A 17,039-nucleotide genomic window follows, 5' to 3' on the forward strand; every position below is an offset into this window, starting at 1 on the left:
ATACGTTACGTTACGTCGAGTTACATTATAGGTATAGCAAATATAAGTGCATATTATGAGGGTTTGAATTGTGTGTTAGCAGTTCGCGAAATATTCTTAAAAATGGGGGAGAAGAAAATGGCGCTGACGTCGAGATGGAAAACTGTACTTATATAAGAGAGAATCTGGAATCTTGGCGACGTCATTATCTAAAATTGTTATTTTATTTACGACCTTTTTGCTTTAGGATTTCAATACGCCAGACCATAATGAACATTTTGTTTCTCGCTTCACTTCTGCTCGACTATTAACTTGTCATCGCGATATTTAAAAATCGTACGTTACGTAATCATCATTACTCTTTTTAATTCGAGCATTTCGAGCAAGCACTGAGCAGAGGCAGATTTTGATCATATTCCAGTACAATGAAAGACTTGATTCATCTTGATCTTAAATCGAGGTGTAAAATAGACTTCGCATTCGCTGATTTTAAAAATTGTCTCGGATGATTGTAAGAAAACTGCAAGGAAACAGGATCAAAAATATTATTTCACCCTTATGGCTGAAAAAAGGAATGAAATGAAAATCCAGGTTTCATAAAAATCCTTCCAAATCCTCCCCCCTCCCCCGGGCCTGGAAAAATGAAATGAAAATGGAACGAAACCTCATTTTTCTCAAAAATCATTCGTACATCGGTATATACATGGTTTTGAGTTTCAAAATTTCAATTACATATTAAAACAATGAGAAACTTGCTTCATTTTATCCAAAAAACCCTCAAACAGTGATTTTCACTTTCATTTTTTTTTCAAAAAAACATAGAAATATTACTTTTTATGGGTTGATTTTTGTTTTTGATTTTTTATTCAATTTCGCCAAACAGCAAGTCGCACTAATAGGAACAAAACTAGAGGTTTTTCGGAGGTGGTGGGGGGCAGCCTGAAAATTTGTCAGTTAGTATGAGAAAAAAATACCAATAATTATTTATTAAATGATGAGTTTCTGAAATGAAATAGGAGATAAAATGACAATTTAATCAATTGATAGGTATAGAGGTACGTCTACGTACTAATGCTCACATTGAGGCTTATTGAAATATTGTTACCTATGTTCCCTTTTGAATTTATGGAAGTTTCCAGTATGGAATTTTTTTAGGTTAGGAAAGTGATAGAAATTGACCTGGACGAAACGAAAGCAAAACCGTTCAAAAATTCGTATTTAATAAACTGAAAAACAATGTGTGTTTTTAAAAAATTGTTCATTTTTTGGCTCCAAAATTGTTGAATTTGAATGTTGAATTTTTAAAAACTTAAATTTTGAAAATGGAAAGCAAACAGACCTGAGCGAAGTGAAGGCAAACGCTTGTTTCGAGAAGTAAAAAAAAAAAGATTTTTTTCAGGTGAAAAGTGTATTTCTATACCTTTTTTAAAATTTGAATGATAGATTTTTTTCAAAGTTCAATTTGAAAAAAACATAGAGGCCCAAATAAACCAGAGCAAATTTCTGTTTAATTACCTGAAATTGTCAAGTAGTTACTTGGAATTACCGAGTAATTACCAGAAAATTATCTAAAATTATCGAGTAATTACTTGAAATTAAAAAGTAATTACCTGAGATTACCGAGTAAAAATTATCTAAAATTATTGAGTAATTATCTGAAATTATATCGAGTAATTACATGAAATTACCGAGTAATTAGCTTGAAACTATACCAAGTAATTACCTGAAATTAACAAGTAACTATCTGAAATTACCGAGTAAAAATTACCTAAAATTATCAAGTAATTATTTGAAATTACCAAGTAATTACTTGAAATTACTGAGTAATTACCAGAAATTACCGAGTAATTACCAGAAATTACCGAGTAAAATAATCTAAAATTATTGAGTAATTATCTGAAATTATCGAGTAATTACATGGAACTACCGAGTAATTACCTAAAACTATGCCAAGTAATTACCTGAAATTACCAAGTAATTACCTAAAATTATGCCAAGTAATTACCTGAAATTATCAAGTAATTACCTGAAATTACCAAGTAATTACCTGAATTTACCAAGTAATTACCTGAAATTACCAAGTAATTACCTGAATTTACCAAGTAATTACCTGAAATTACCGAGTAATTATTTGAAATTACCAAGTGAAAATTACCTGAAATTACCGAGTAAGTATTTGAAATTACTGAGTAATTACTTGAAATTACTGAGTAATTACTTGAAATTACAGAGTAATTTACCAAAGTTACAGAATAATTTACTAAAATTACTGATTGTGAGTAATTACCAAAAATTACCGAGTAATTGAGTAATACTAGTATATCCGAAATAAACTAGCGATCATCTAAAATTACTGATTAGTTTCCCGGAAATATCATTTGAGGAGGATGTATAGGGCTATTGTGGAGCAAGTGCTACGTTATGCGCTACCTATCTGGGGAGGGTGTGCTGATTGTTATCTTCAGCCTATCAGGGTTTTACAGCATAGAGCTGTTAAGACCTTGGTGGGTTTAGATAGGTACTCATCAGCCACAGAGGCATTACAGAAAGCAGAGGTACCTGCCTTGAATGATATATTAAAAGTAGAAACATGTAGGCTAATTGGAAAAATGGGTGGGACAGTAGGCAGGAGAGAGATGCGTTCAGGCCTGCGTGGAGCTGGTGAAATGTGGCTCAGGGTACCTAATTGGGTTAAGGCACACTCTCAGGCACAGTTTGGCTTCAGGGGGCCACAAATGTACAATTCACTACCAGCAACAATTAGGGGGATAACCAGTGGAAGATTGAGGGACAGGGCCATAAAGAAATACCTCATGAAATAGTATAGTTTAGTTTTTGCTGCATTGGCTCATCTATTTTTTCATCTATTTTTACTTTAATTTTGTTTTTTGATACATTTACTCTCCACCTCCCCTCAGATGTTACTTTGTATGTTTTTTTTTGTTTTTTTTTCTGTTTTTTTTCTCTCTCTCTCTTTACCATTATGTTATACTTATTACCTCTTTCTTTAGTTTCATATGAAATATTTGCATTTTTTTTTTTTTTTTTAAATGCCTGTTTATGTGTGTTTTTTTCTATCATTGTTGATCTATTGTTTACCGGCCCCCGCTCGCCTGCGCATAGGGGTGTCGTCAAATTGTGTAGTACCTACCTAAGATGTATTGTACCAATAATGTTGAATAAATTATTATAATTATTATCTTTCCTACTTTATTTCTCAAAGTTATGGAATTATTTTCCAAAATTACTCTAAAATTAGCTATATGTTAATATAATTTAGTTAGTAAGTTTGAGAAATTGACGTTTTAGTCATCTGAAGACATTCTGGAATGGCACTCGCCATCACAAAAAGGATCTCTACAAAAAAAAAAAAAAAAAATATGGTGAAACTAACTGAGGCTGACTTACCTATCTCATCTCAATCAGCTATCGCTTTTCAGCTTTCCAACTTAATTGTGTGAATTTTCGTGAAAACTGAAATTTTCAAAAATTTTGTCCATGGTTCCAAAACTGCACAACACAGCTTGAAACCACTTCCAATTGAGTTGGGGGATCAAAAAACAGGCCATCTGTTAAATTTCAACTTTCTAGGTCAACTGGGTGAAATTTTGACTTTTTGTCCATTTTTGGCCCAAATTAAGTTTTTCAAAATTCCTTATAAAACTCAAAAAATTAACTGTAGCATCTGAAATGTTGACTGGCGGGGTATTTTGAGATACCTGTACTTTGTTGATCCAATATATTATTTACGACTAAAATTTTTCCACTTCTTCCTCATTGGTATAAGTCATTTTTCCAATTTTTTTTGGGGGGGGGGGAGGGAGAAGAGATTTAAAAAAATAGACCTATGATAATTCGACTGAATATAAAAGTCTTCTTATCAATCGAACGAAAACTTGTCCATTTTTCACGAGAACCAATTCTCAACGGAGATTTCACTCACTAGAATACAATACAACAACCGACATTTTCATTATTCTTGTCGGTTAAATTATGAACATTATTAAAATGAAATGACATTACTGCGGCACTTATCTCTCTGGTAAAAACTACAACGAACGAAAAAGTTACTCGATACACTACACGACCAAAAAAAAAAAACACACACAGAAAGAGAAAGAGAGAGCGAGAAAAAGCACAGTAAACATTGATGGTATTTTATCAGCATTTCTATTTCCTTTTTTTCCCTTCATCGTACTACACAAAACGAACGACAATACCACTACACAGTGGAAACTCGCAGCAGCAGAAACGGTGGTATCACGAAATGACCCAGTTAGGAAAACAAAATTCGTACATGATTGCGCATTAAAATGAGCAATACAATTTCAGTCCATTAGTCATACACTACAGTGTACGTAACTTCTTTTCTATACACTGTGCGCTTCGATGTGACGTTTATTTTTCGTCGATTTCCAAACGGACGAATTTCGATTAAACTGCAAGGCGTTTGCCTCCGGTATCTGAGGAAAATTTCTCTTCATCTTGCTCGCTGCTGTGTACACTGTACGTGTCAATGATAAATGATACGTTGCTGGTTTAGCAAAAAGGGTACACAATCGAGTCGAATTTAAACACGTTTTCACAGACACACCAAAAAAAAAGATAAAAACTTTGCAAGAAAAAGGATTACTATAGAGTTGGGAAAACAAAACGATGTTTTTGGGAAATTTTGCAAAAAAAAAATGCTAATCAGGTTTTATTTTTATTTTTATTTTTTGCAGCCAGTTTACGCGAATTGCGAACTAATGAGTATGTTGCGCGGTGAAATTAACAAGATGAGATTTTTTAGTGTTTGCTGGAGAATTATCTACAACCAGGCACAAAGGATGAGGCGACGAAGAGACGGTTATTTTACCAAGTGAAATAATTTTTAAATGGTTTAACGACGTTTATTACACTCGAATAGGAAAATCAGACTAAAAGCTACGTCGCTTAGTATTCATTTTTCTCCTTCTCTCTCTTTCTCTCTCTTCCCTACAATTTTTTTTTCTCGCAAACTCCATCGCTAGGCGTATTATAACTGGGTGTAAACGTCGGACGAGAAGAGCTTTTATCTCAATATTAAAGCTGGTAATGTTTTAGAAGAAAAAGTTGTAATAAATATCCTGCAGCACTTTATATAAATTACACCAAGTTCCTTTTATATTTGTCGGCGAAAATGTTTTTTAAGACTGAGTACTTTCATTATTCATTTTGCCTTTTTTTTTCTCGCCCACACTTCTTCCATCCCTACCCCTCACAGCTCGTTTATATATAGGTCGCTTTTTTCATTTCTATATTTTATAATATATATATATTAAAAAAATGGAGAAAAAAAAACGCATTACAAATATTTCGGCGCTACGAAATAATTACGTTATGATACAAACGATGGCCCATATTTTTTCCTCATCGTCGTCGTCGTCGTTTCGGCGAGAGCTCGTATTTTCATATAATTTCAACCTCCTCCCAGAGAACACGATGAGACGAGGACGAGAAAAAATACCAGCAAATTTAATGATTGATTTCGGCAACGTAATTAAATTTTAATGACTTGGAATACCATAGTATTAGACTTACTAGACTTACACTATGCAGTTAGCAAAGCTGCGGTGTAGTTTGTATTAAAACATTTGCTATCTTGTGGACAACTTAAATTTATTCACCTCGAACCCTTAACTGTTTAAACAAACTTTGCTGCACCCTTGAGATGTAACCTACAATTTCGACTGCGTTATTTCTCCATGCCTTGCTTTGCCTTGCCTTGCCACACTATACCATCATCACTGCAGAAGAAGAGCGAGAGTATACTAAGCATTTTTGAATCCGCCGAGTTGCACATTAATTGGCGAAAGTGCTAAAGTTACGCCGGAAACAAGTTTCGCCCCGGATGAAATTCGCGAGTCGATATGAATATTAATTTTTTTTTCACTTTTGTATACCAGGAGGGGTGTATAGAGTTGGTGTAAGTTTCAAAATTGTATAGGTACCTACGAATTTACTTATAGGTAGGTTTTTTCTTCTTTTTTTTTTTTGAAAATGAAATAAAAAGTGTAACCGAAGAAGGGTGCATTGGAATGGCGAAAATTGAGGTCATTGACCCGAAATTCCGACCATATTTCGCCCCACGCGTTACGCTCATCTCTCTCGTTGCGCGTTATGAAAAAATTAATTAGAACAGCCGAAAATTTACATATTTTGCGCTTCTCTCTAAGAAAAAAGAGAAAAAATTAATAAAGTTGTCGGAGAAAAAAATATATTCAGCGAGCAGAACTAATTGGCGAGTTGATGTGGAAGAAGGGAAAGGAGAAGGGAAAAAATTGAAAGAAGAGATGAAGAACGTAATATAAAAGGAGGAGAGCGAGATCTTATGTCAGCTGTTGAGAATTTCATCGAACAATAATTTATATTGGAAGTTCGTCTCATTGAATTTCGAAATATCGCAGCTTTCTTTACGACGTAAAAATTGTATACTGGCGTTTACACGTTAAAAGAATTTGAAAAGTAAAAATCTAGTTTTCCTCCCCCCCCCCCCCCGTTAGTAAAATAAAAACAGCTGAAAAAGATGATATTTAAATTTTTAGGAATCAAAAATTTTGAGTTTTTGATTGAAAATATTTCATACTTTGAAATGAAATTTGTGCATTGAAAAGTTCCAGCAGGGAAAAAATCAAAAAAGCATCCGAAAGTACATAAAAGAGCCAAATCTCAGGCTCTCAATTCAATTTTTCGACCGAGTAACGATGAATTTTTGAAAATTCAAATCCAAACCATTTTCTTTACAAACACCCAAGATCTGATCAAATTAAGGTAGAAAGCTGAAATTCGGTTTATGGCCTATTTTTGACCTCCAGAATCGATTGATAGAGGTCAAAACACGTTCTAGAGCCTTCATCGGATTTTTGGATTTTCCAGTTTCGGAAAAATTGCAGCCAATAAAAAAACCAAAACGAAATTCAGCGCCAGTAAACTCCTTTAAATTATCTTTGTGACCCCTTTTGTCAATTGACGCGTAAAAATTTCCGAAATCCATTTTTGCTGATTTAAAATCAGAAATTTTTCCAGCAAGTTTATTTTAGAAAGAAACAAAAAATTAGTCGTTTACGAAGGTACGAACATAAATGGCTGGAATTTTGTATCTACCTAATCTTTCTGAGCTATTCTGGAGCCTCCGCCAAATTTTTTGATTTTCAAGTTCTCAAAAAAAAAAAGATCAAAAAACGATCAAAAATAGATGCGGGGATTTGGAAGTTGCCAGTTCAAGAAGTTCCACGTAAAGTCGAATCTCCGAATCAACTGCGACCATTTTCCAGCCGATCTGTGGCCTCTATTCAAAGTTGACCCTTTTTCTAACAGTTTGGTTAAAACTTTCAAAATTTTGCGTATTTTTGCTAAAAAAATGTTCAAAATTTTATTCTGTAGTTTAAAATTATTCCCACAAATCGTTGCCACCGCTTTTCAGCCTTGAGTAGATCTGAGCAATTTTATATCGCTCTAGGAGGAAGTTAGAGTCAACTTGGGCAGTTGAAAATTTAATCCTGTCAAAAATTGGACATTTTGAATCGATTAGAGCAGATAAATCGCAATTCAGGGGTGACAATTTGAAACGTGCATTTTTTTAAAAGTTGAAAATCTCAAATCTAAAAAATTCCGAAATCGCTTGTTTTTGTAGAAAATTTCTCAAAATTTCCACTGTCCTCAAAAGTTGACCTTTCAAATTAATTTCTACCGCTGTTGAGCTCACCTTCAGTCTTCAGCAGAAAAAGTTCAAGATTCTCAAGCATAGGTAGATACCAAAAAGTAAAATTGTACACAAAAATTTACAATTTTTGAAATTTTTTATAAGCTTTGAGATTTTTGTAAAAAGGTTCACTTTACAAACCTTCAACTCGGATTCGCGAATCACCTGCTCAAGTTCATTACATCTTATTCGGGAGAATGTTCAAGTTTCCGGAGAAACGTCAACTTTTTCCGAAAGCTCCGGATGTATCCGAAAATGGTAGGAATCGATTAGGTAAGAGGGGGGAGGGGGTCAACTTTAGTATGCAAAGAAGTTTTAGAATTTCTTTCTCGAGATTTATACTCTTTTTTTTTTTTGATAAAAGTCATTATACCCAGTGGCAGACTGGTCTATGATGTTGACTGGCGATCGCCAGGGGCACCGAAACGCCAAAGAGTCTCATGTTAAAACTAAAAATACGCTATTTTCACCCTTTCTACACATGAATTTTTGCAAACTTTTGCCCTAGCTTCATTTCGGCCTGTTTGCTTTTCTTTTATTTCATAATTGAAATTTTTAATCGCGCAATATTCTGAAATGCAAAACACTCGAAGTCTATCTTTCTGTCAAAATTTTCTAAAAATCTCACTTTTTGTCAAAATTTCCAAATAGCCTCGTTTCTTGCCAAAAATTGTTCACCTTTTTGCAAAAAAATTCAAGAAGCATTCATTCCCCTTCCTAAAAATTACCTAAAAACCCCGTTTTTTTGCCTAAAAAAAATGTCAATGACCAAAAAACGTCTCCCATTTCCAACGAAGACTGCTAAAAAGTAGCATTTTTTTTTGTCGAATAATTGCCAAAAGTTGGTGCTTTATTTCCTCAAAAATAGTCAGTCTCGTTTTTTGGAAAAAAATTCTTAAAAGTTTCATTTTTTTTTCAAAAATTGTCCAAAAGTCTTCTCTGTTGCTGAAAATTCTAGCTTTTTCGCAGTTCAAAAGTCTTGATTTTTTACGTAAAATTTCCTGAAAAATCTCACTTTTTAAAAACAAATTGTAAAAAAATGTACTTACTTACTCAATCTCTTATTCTCAAAAATTGCTGGCTTTAACAAAAATTATGAAATTTTTGCTTAATTTTTTTTTTCAAAATTGACTAAAAGACCGGCTTTGCCAAAAATTGTAAAATTGTCAAAATCCTGCTTTTTGCTAAAAACTATGAAAAAATCCCCGCTGTAATTTTTTCGGAAAATTCAAATTTTCTATTCTTTTAAAAAAATTGTTCAAATGTCTCTCTTTTCAGGCCTGAAACTATCAGAAAACCATTCCTTTTGTTAAAATTGTCAGTCTCGTCTTATTTTTTCAAGATTTTTTTTTTGTCAGAAATTGTCAAAATTCTCATTTTTTTGCTAAAAATAAATTGTCAAGAAGTCTCGATTTTTCATCAAAAAGTTTCGAAATAATTTTAGTACAACTTTTCAAAAATTGATTGGAAATATTCTGATATTTTTTTGGTTTTGTGATTTTTTGTCTATACTTGAAATGTTTTTCTCGCATTTTGTCGCTTTTTTGGCTACTGTTTAATTGTTTTTCAATTACCTACGTTTTGGTTACTTTTTCGAGCTTTTTTGTTGGGGGGGGGGGGGTTGAGAACGAGCCCTACCCTCGCTTCACTAGAGTCTGTTTACTTTTAATTTTCAAAATTGAAATTTTAAAAAAACTCATCATTCAAATTCGAAAATTTTGGGTCAAAAGAAATAAAGAAATTTTTTCAAACATTTGAACGCTTCTGCCCTTGCTTCGCTGAGGCCAATTCATATCTCTATTCTCTAAACTAAAAAATCCCAGCGTGAAGCTTCCACAAAATATTGTGGTTTCTACCAGTTGGAAAATTTTCTATCAACACCTCCTCCCCCTCTTTTCCAACCCCCCCCCCACTCCAGTTGTTTTCTTGTTGGGTTGACTTATTTTTGCAAACGTGAATAAAAAACTGATAAAGACAATTTGTACAATTCGCATCCAAATATTCGAACCTGAGAAAAAAAACCAGTAGGAGAAAAATTCTGGGGGGGAGATGGGGCTAGAATTTTTAGGGCTCCATTCAGTGCATTCGCCAGGGGCCTTCAACCGATTCAGTCCGCTCCTGATTACACCGATGAGGTGTTTTTCTGACAATTTTCAAACATTTGTCAAGAATTGAAAATATTTAGCAAAGAAAAAATCAAAGGCAATGCGAAAATCGAAATTTTCATTCATTTCTGTTTTTTGGAGTTTTTAATTTTCAGTTTTTGTTTTTTTCATTTCAATAAACTTCCATATCTGACGTTATTTTCTAGTTATTTACGGGGGGGGGGATGAGGAGGAGAGAGGGAAGGGGGGAATGTCTTTACGATTATATTTTTACTATGTTCTTGTTTGTGTTTAATTTCTATTGCTCAAGTATTTTAAACTTTTGATTTTTCATACTTGAATCACTAATCTATGGGCTTGTATGAATTTCAACACACTTTATCCTATACAGGGTGTTCCAAAAATCGTCTGCTAAAATTCAACATTTTCTTATTTTTGGCGAATTTTTCAAAATTGGTAAATTTTTCCCCAGAAATGGAGTAACTTCTTCAACTTACAGATAGTAAGAAATGTTTGCATCAGCACATCCCTCACTGGACACCCTGTATTTTCCAAATCCGCAGTCCAATAATTCCAATTGCTCTTACCAATAAAATAGTGATCTCGTTTACACCATAAACTGCTCATTTTAAAACTCATTAAACATCACAAACACTCGAATAAATAGCGAAACGAATGCGAATACGACCCAGTTCCTCTTCCTATATACCCAGCACAGCAACGTGCAGCATCCTCATCAATACTCGAGTATCACGCAGATTCCTCTCTGAACCCTTTATACATAACAACAAACCTCTAAACTAAACTGTATCTATCTCTCCTACTAATGGTAAGCTTAGTTTTCTGACAATTACGTCTTTGGTATCGTTACGCTTGGTAGATCTTGCGAACACGCGTCATATTACATTGATCGTTATGGCTTAAGAAATACCCGTTTATACGCATCTATTGGGTTACACCAGCCCAGTCAAACGAACACAGAAAGAGACAGAGAGAGAGAGAGAGCGAGTGAGAGAAGCATTAAAGAGACGATGTGAGGTTCAGTACCACCGATTCCGGACCATTTACACTACGCACGATCGCCTTACTCGAGAGCTGCAGCAGGAGCAATGGCTTATACCTACATAGGCGGTGGCGGTGGTGGTGATATCGGAATACACATAGTGCAATACTACACACACCACACCATAATCTAAGAATGTATAAAGACTTAGCCGCGGTGGTAATTGTGTAACGAACCGAATGAACTCGTACGCTGATGGTTTTAAGCGCGCCGAGTTATTCGCAGATAAAGTTCAAAAGCTTTAATAACTTTCGTCTGTGTGTGCGCGACGAAAATCTCTCAGAAGTTTTCTAATTAAATTTAAACAATGGTCGCTTCAGCGGTACGTCAACCTTACGTAGTGATGAAAGTCTCTGTCGCGAACCCCTGCACTTTGCCTTTCATCTTCGTCACCTTATTCTTCTTCTTCTTCTTCTTTGTGGCACGGCGCTACTACATAACCGCCGAAATGGAAGCTGAAGCTTTTTCAAAGACAAGAAACGTATTTAGCACCCTTCGTTGATTCTCTTAAAAACTACACACTGCTTGCGGTCTAATTGGAAAACCGCCTCGTGTTTCTTTTCTCTATCCGTCGTCGTCGTCGAAACCGAAAATAAAAAAACCTCAAATACTACAAATTCCTGTATACTGTACTTTATACTTTCACCAACTTTTCTACCCTCATCGTTGTTCGCTGGTTAGGAAAAAAAACACACAACCAACCGCACACGAGGGCAGCCGCAACTATATTGAAAAATCCCATACGTGGTTTCTCGCCGGTTCCCTTCGTCTGCACCCCTGTTGTGAAATTTCGATTGATCGTTAAATAAACGATTTTCTCGACGACAACATTCCGAGTCTACGTATTCTCATTTTTACTACCCCTTTCATCGCCTGCGGTACATTTTGGGCGAAAATACACTCTCGTAACTCCCCGAGGGATTTCGCAGAGCTATCTCGCAACTGTACGACGAAGGGATGCATCGAGAGCAAAGATGAAGAAATTTATATCTAATGCTTCGCTATACTAGCTGAGAAATGTGTTACACGCGTATTTGCCAATTTTCAGCATATTTTTTAACCCCCTCCCCGGTCCATCGGCCCATGGTGTACGTACATTTACCCCGAAGCTCGCTAAGGGAGGCTTTTCTAGACAAATATTCGCCATTGATTCTCGTTAAGTGATAAGTGTTTCGTTATCTGCGATACGCGATGCTGTGTGTTCTCTTCTTTGTCGTCGAAATCAGCCATCTGTTTCGTTTTCCAATATCACTGCAGGTCCACCGCCGAGCAAAAAAGGGTGCAATTTCCGATGTTTTTTTGCGCCCTGTTCGCTACGCCGCTGGTCTCTTTATTAGGTCATTTGTGTGGAGGATCTTTTTCTTTATATTTTGACTGCCACGTTTGGTACGATGTGATTTTTCTTCATCCCTCGATAAAAGTACAGTAATATGTTTACGACGACGACGAGTGAAAGTGGATTGTTGAAGGAGAGAACAGGGTGTGTAAAGACGTTATTCTTTTTTTTTTTTGTGATCATCTCGAGGTGATTTTTCAAAATTTGTTCAAACACGATGAGGTTGGTGCTGAATTTACTCCGCAGACTCTTTTCGTTGAAATTTTGAAATACGAGTAAGTTGTAAATAAGTCTATGCATTTCAGTTTTCTGCTGTAATTAGATCAACTTTGGATATTTTTCATGAATGGTTGGAAAAATTAAATTCGGGGTCTGGAAATTTAACAGGACTGATGTAATTTTGGATGTTCTCAGATAAACATGTAATAAAATTATTAAATTCGTTATTTACCTTCTTATTTGTTTCTCACAAGGGAACCTCCTGAGGTATCACACTTCGATTTGAACGGGACTGCGATTTTTGAAAAGAGCATAGTCTAAAACCTCCAAAACCAAATTTTCAGCTGCCCAAGTTCATTTTTTGATTTTTGGCGAATTTTTGAAAATTCAAATTTGACTGTTTTTGGCGATTCATGCCTTTTTTTTTTAAAGTACGTACTTGATCAGTAAACATGGTCAAAATAAGTCCCAAAAATAATATTAATTAGGTACTTACCCAAATCCAAATTTTACCATTTCCATGCCATTCTGGAGCCTCCAGCGCAATTTTTCAATCTCTCCAGAATATTGAATTTTCTCCAGAATGCGTGAATATGCTGTTGGTCAGCTAAAAATCAAGTTGTGTATTATACTCGACCTGTTTAACGAGTTTATCTACATTTGAGCCAATTTTCTTTTTTCAAAACTAAAAAATCAAAAAAATCGAAAGTTTCCCGTTTGTGTGGAAATTTTTTAAATTCACGCGAATCGCTGTATTTTGACCAAAACTAACCCCCCAAATCCAAATTTTACCATTTCCAGCCATTCTGGAGCCTCCAGCGCGATTTTTCAATTTCTCCAGGATTTTGAATTTGCTCCAGAATGCGTGAATATGCTGTTGGGCAGCTAAAAATCGAGTTGTGTATTATACTCGACCTGTTTAACGAGTTTACCTACATTTCAGCCGATTTTGGGACTGACACCTCGAGAGTGATTTTTTGACCAGCTTTTTTCAAAATTAAATAATCCAAAAAATCAAAAGATAACCGTGTGTGAGGAAATTTTTGAAATTTGTCCGAATCGCTGTATTTCTTCAAAGACTAACTCCCGGAGCGCCAATTCTACCATTTCCAGCCGTTTTGGAGCGAGAGTGACACCTCAAAAAACCACTCTTGAGGTGACACTCTCAAAATCGGCTAAAATGTGGATAAACTCGTTAAACAGGTCGAGCGTGATACACAACTCGATTTTTAGCTGCCCAACTGCATATTCAAGCCTTCTGGAGCAAATTCCAAATTCTGGAGAAATTGAAAATCGCGCTGGAGGCTCCAGAATGGCTGGAAATTGTAAAATTTTGATTTGGGGGGTTAGTTACGGACAAAATACAGCGATTTGCGCAAATTTCAAAATTTTCTTCACACACGGTTATCATTTTGATTCTTTTGATTTTTTAATTTTGAAAAAAGCTGGTCAAAAAACCACTCTTGAGGTGACACTCTCAAAATCGGCTAAAATGTGGATAAACTCGTTAAACAGGTCGAGCGTGATACACAACTCGATTTTTAGCTGCCCAACTGCATATTCAAGCCTTCTGGAGCAAATTCCAAATTCTGGAGAAATTGAAAATCGCGCTGGAGGCTCCAGAATGGCTGGAAATTGTAAAATTTTGATTTGGGGGGTTAGTTACGGACAAAATACAGCGATTTGCGCAAATTTCAAAATTTTCTTCACACACGGTTATCATTTTGATTCTTTTGATTTTTTAATTTTGAAAAAAGCTGGTCAAAAAACCACTCTTGAGGTGTCACTCTCAAAATCGGCTAAAATGTGGATAAACTCGTTAAACAGGTCGAGCGTGATATTCAACTCGATTTTTAGCTGCCCAACTGCATATTCAAGCCTTCTGGAGCAAATTCCAAATTCTGGAGAAATTGAAAAATCGCGCTGGAGGCTCCAGAATGGCTGGAAATGGTGAAATTTGGATTTGAGTAATTAATATTATTTTTGGGACTTATTTTGACCATGTTTACTGATCAAGTACGTACTTTTAAAAAAAAAGGCATGAATCGCCAAAAACAATCAATTTTGAATTTTCAATAATTCGCCAAAAATCGAAAAAAGAACTTGGGTAGCTGAAAATTTGGTTTTGGGGGTTTAGACTATGCTCTTTCCAAAAATCGCAGTCCCGTTTAAATCGAAGTTTGACACCTCAAGAGGTTCCCTTGTTAGGTATGCCAAAATTTTTAAAGCTCGAAAAAAAATTGCAGAACTTGGAACAAAAATTGCGATAAGTTCGTAATATTTTATCAAAATTTTAGAAACTTGGGATAAAATTTGGCCAATTTCCAACATTTTGTCTCAAATAAATCAGAAAAAGTATTGTTCGTTATTTGAAATATTTTTGTCTAGGTATATCGATTTTTTGTGAGTATGGGAAGGATTTTTTTGGGTTCGAGGTCCCTTCTGCGATCTATGGTCAACAAAGGAGATCTTCCAACACGAAAGCGAATTTTTTCAGGCTGTACGTAAAAAAAATCGAAAAATCATCCAAAAATAAACACACCACCAATCCAAATTCTATTTCTTTAATTTTTTTCGAGTTTTTAAAAAAAAATTTTGACTCATTATCCGCAAAAAAAAATGAAAAATTTCTTTAAATTGTGTGATTTATACCTCATTTCTGACCTCATTTACCGATTATCGATAATTTCAAGCTGTTCTGAAACTTTTAGTGAATTTTTGGATTTATCTGTTTTTGGAAAAATTGCCATGAAAATACAAAAGATAAAATTCACCCAAATCCAATTTTGAGACACCGGAGTTGGTTTTCGGATTTTTGGCGAATTTTCGGAAAATTCAAAAAATTACTGTCAAGGCGATTTTTTTTCCAAGACGAAATGAGCTGTACAAGTTTAGGCCACTCTCATTTCGACTGAGGCGGAATTTGGCTCATTGTCAGAGCATGTCACTCATACTTCGAAACTAAGTTTTGAGCTGTCCAAGTTGATTTCTTGATTTTTGGAAAATTCGTGAAAATAGCTCATCAATAACATTGGTACTTGGCTAAATTCAATTTTAGACCTTTTGGTAAATTTTTTTAAAAATGTTAAAATTCAAAAACATATGATTTTACAATTTTTTGATAATTTTCTTCTCAAGTAAAACGAACTCGTGTAGATAATCACATACTTCATTTCACCCCTTACCCCTTCTCTTACTCTTAAATCACTATTTTTGAGCTGTTTTCCAGCCTCCAGCCTCGAGCAAGTTTTTTTTCTCTAGAAATTTCAAATTGCTCTGGAAATGGCAAAACTGGACTGTAGGACCTAAAACTCTCGATTAGTATTTTGAGCACACTCTCTACCATTTTAGGTGGTTATTGCAATATTATTGTATAGATGCACGTTTAAAAGTATATTTTTGATCAATTTGAAAATTCTAGAGAAAATGAAAAAGGTCAGATTTTAAAAGACAGCGCATCATGAGCAATTTTCTATCTGAGATATTGTTCGTGATATGCCATTTTTTTGAAAATCTGATTCATTTTCCTGTTTTTGGAATTTACAAATTAGTCAACAAATTGCTTTTAAATTGGAAATTCTTGAATTTTTGTGGTAATAAACACCCAAAGCTGTAGAGCGAGAGTCATTTTCGCTCCCTCTGCAGCAATCTGAAATTCATGGAGAAAATTGAAAATTTGCTAAAGGTCCCAGAATTGACCTCAAACTTGTAGTTTCCCCGGAAGAGAAGGAGGGGGGGTTTAAACCTAATTAATTATTCACACTGCTCTACTTTTTAAAAAAACCACCATAAAACAGTTTTTTCAATTTTTTAAAAATTTTCAAAATTTTGCCAAGGTACAAAAATGAACTTTGACACCTAAAATTTTGATTAAGGAAGTTTTGAGAGCTGATCTTTCGATCTGGCTAATCTCTGTACAAAAATTTCGAGAATTTGTTTCTTTCATGTAAACCAAATTCGCAATCAGATCGCAGAAAAAAACAAATGCTGCAAAGATTCCGTTTTAAATAAAACTCTTGGCGGAAAAAATATAACCCCATATTTGAGAATCCCTGCGTTGAAAAACGCTGTTACATCGGCGTATTATTCTGTCAGGTATCCTAATCCTTCTCAGTTTACACCTCATCTGCAAAAACATCGCTTCCGCAATATCATCGAAACCTGTACCGCCCCACTGTACATACGAAAGCTAGCATATGCGACTTCCCCTGCACCAGAGAGACTCGCCTCTCTCACTTCTAAAGGCTGGTTCATTTCGCTAAAAATACACATCACCGGGCGGTAAACCTTCATCTATATACTTTAAAACGTTTCATTTCATTCGGCTATGATGTTGATGACTATGAATGAAAGATATATACGCGAACTCTGGAGTCTCGAAGTCTCGAATACCATACACAATACTCGTATGGGCCTACTCGTATACTCGTAATACGCGGCGGCGGCCTCTATTTCATTCACTCGAGTTGGGCATATCCTGCGTGAAATAGAGTTGTCTAATATATAAAAACTACAAAGGCGGATTCCCTCGTGGCTTATACGTCAAATACGAGCAAAAGTGTCAATCAAAACTCGCGATATTCTCTTTTAAGCTTATTACTTTTTCCTTTTTTT

General features: G+C 35.0%; 1 protein-coding gene across 1 annotated transcript in view; it reads right to left on the reverse strand.

Moving 5' to 3' along the window:
• The window catches only part of Ten-m (teneurin transmembrane protein Ten-m), a 444,946-nt gene that overhangs the window by 295,172 nt on the left and 132,735 nt on the right, over positions 1-17,039 (reverse strand). The gene's annotated exons all lie outside the window — the stretch shown is intronic.

Source organism: Planococcus citri, chromosome 2 (genome assembly GCF_950023065.1).
Source record: "Planococcus citri chromosome 2, ihPlaCitr1.1, whole genome shotgun sequence".
In the NCBI taxonomy this organism is placed as follows: domain Eukaryota; kingdom Metazoa; phylum Arthropoda; class Insecta; order Hemiptera; family Pseudococcidae; genus Planococcus; species Planococcus citri.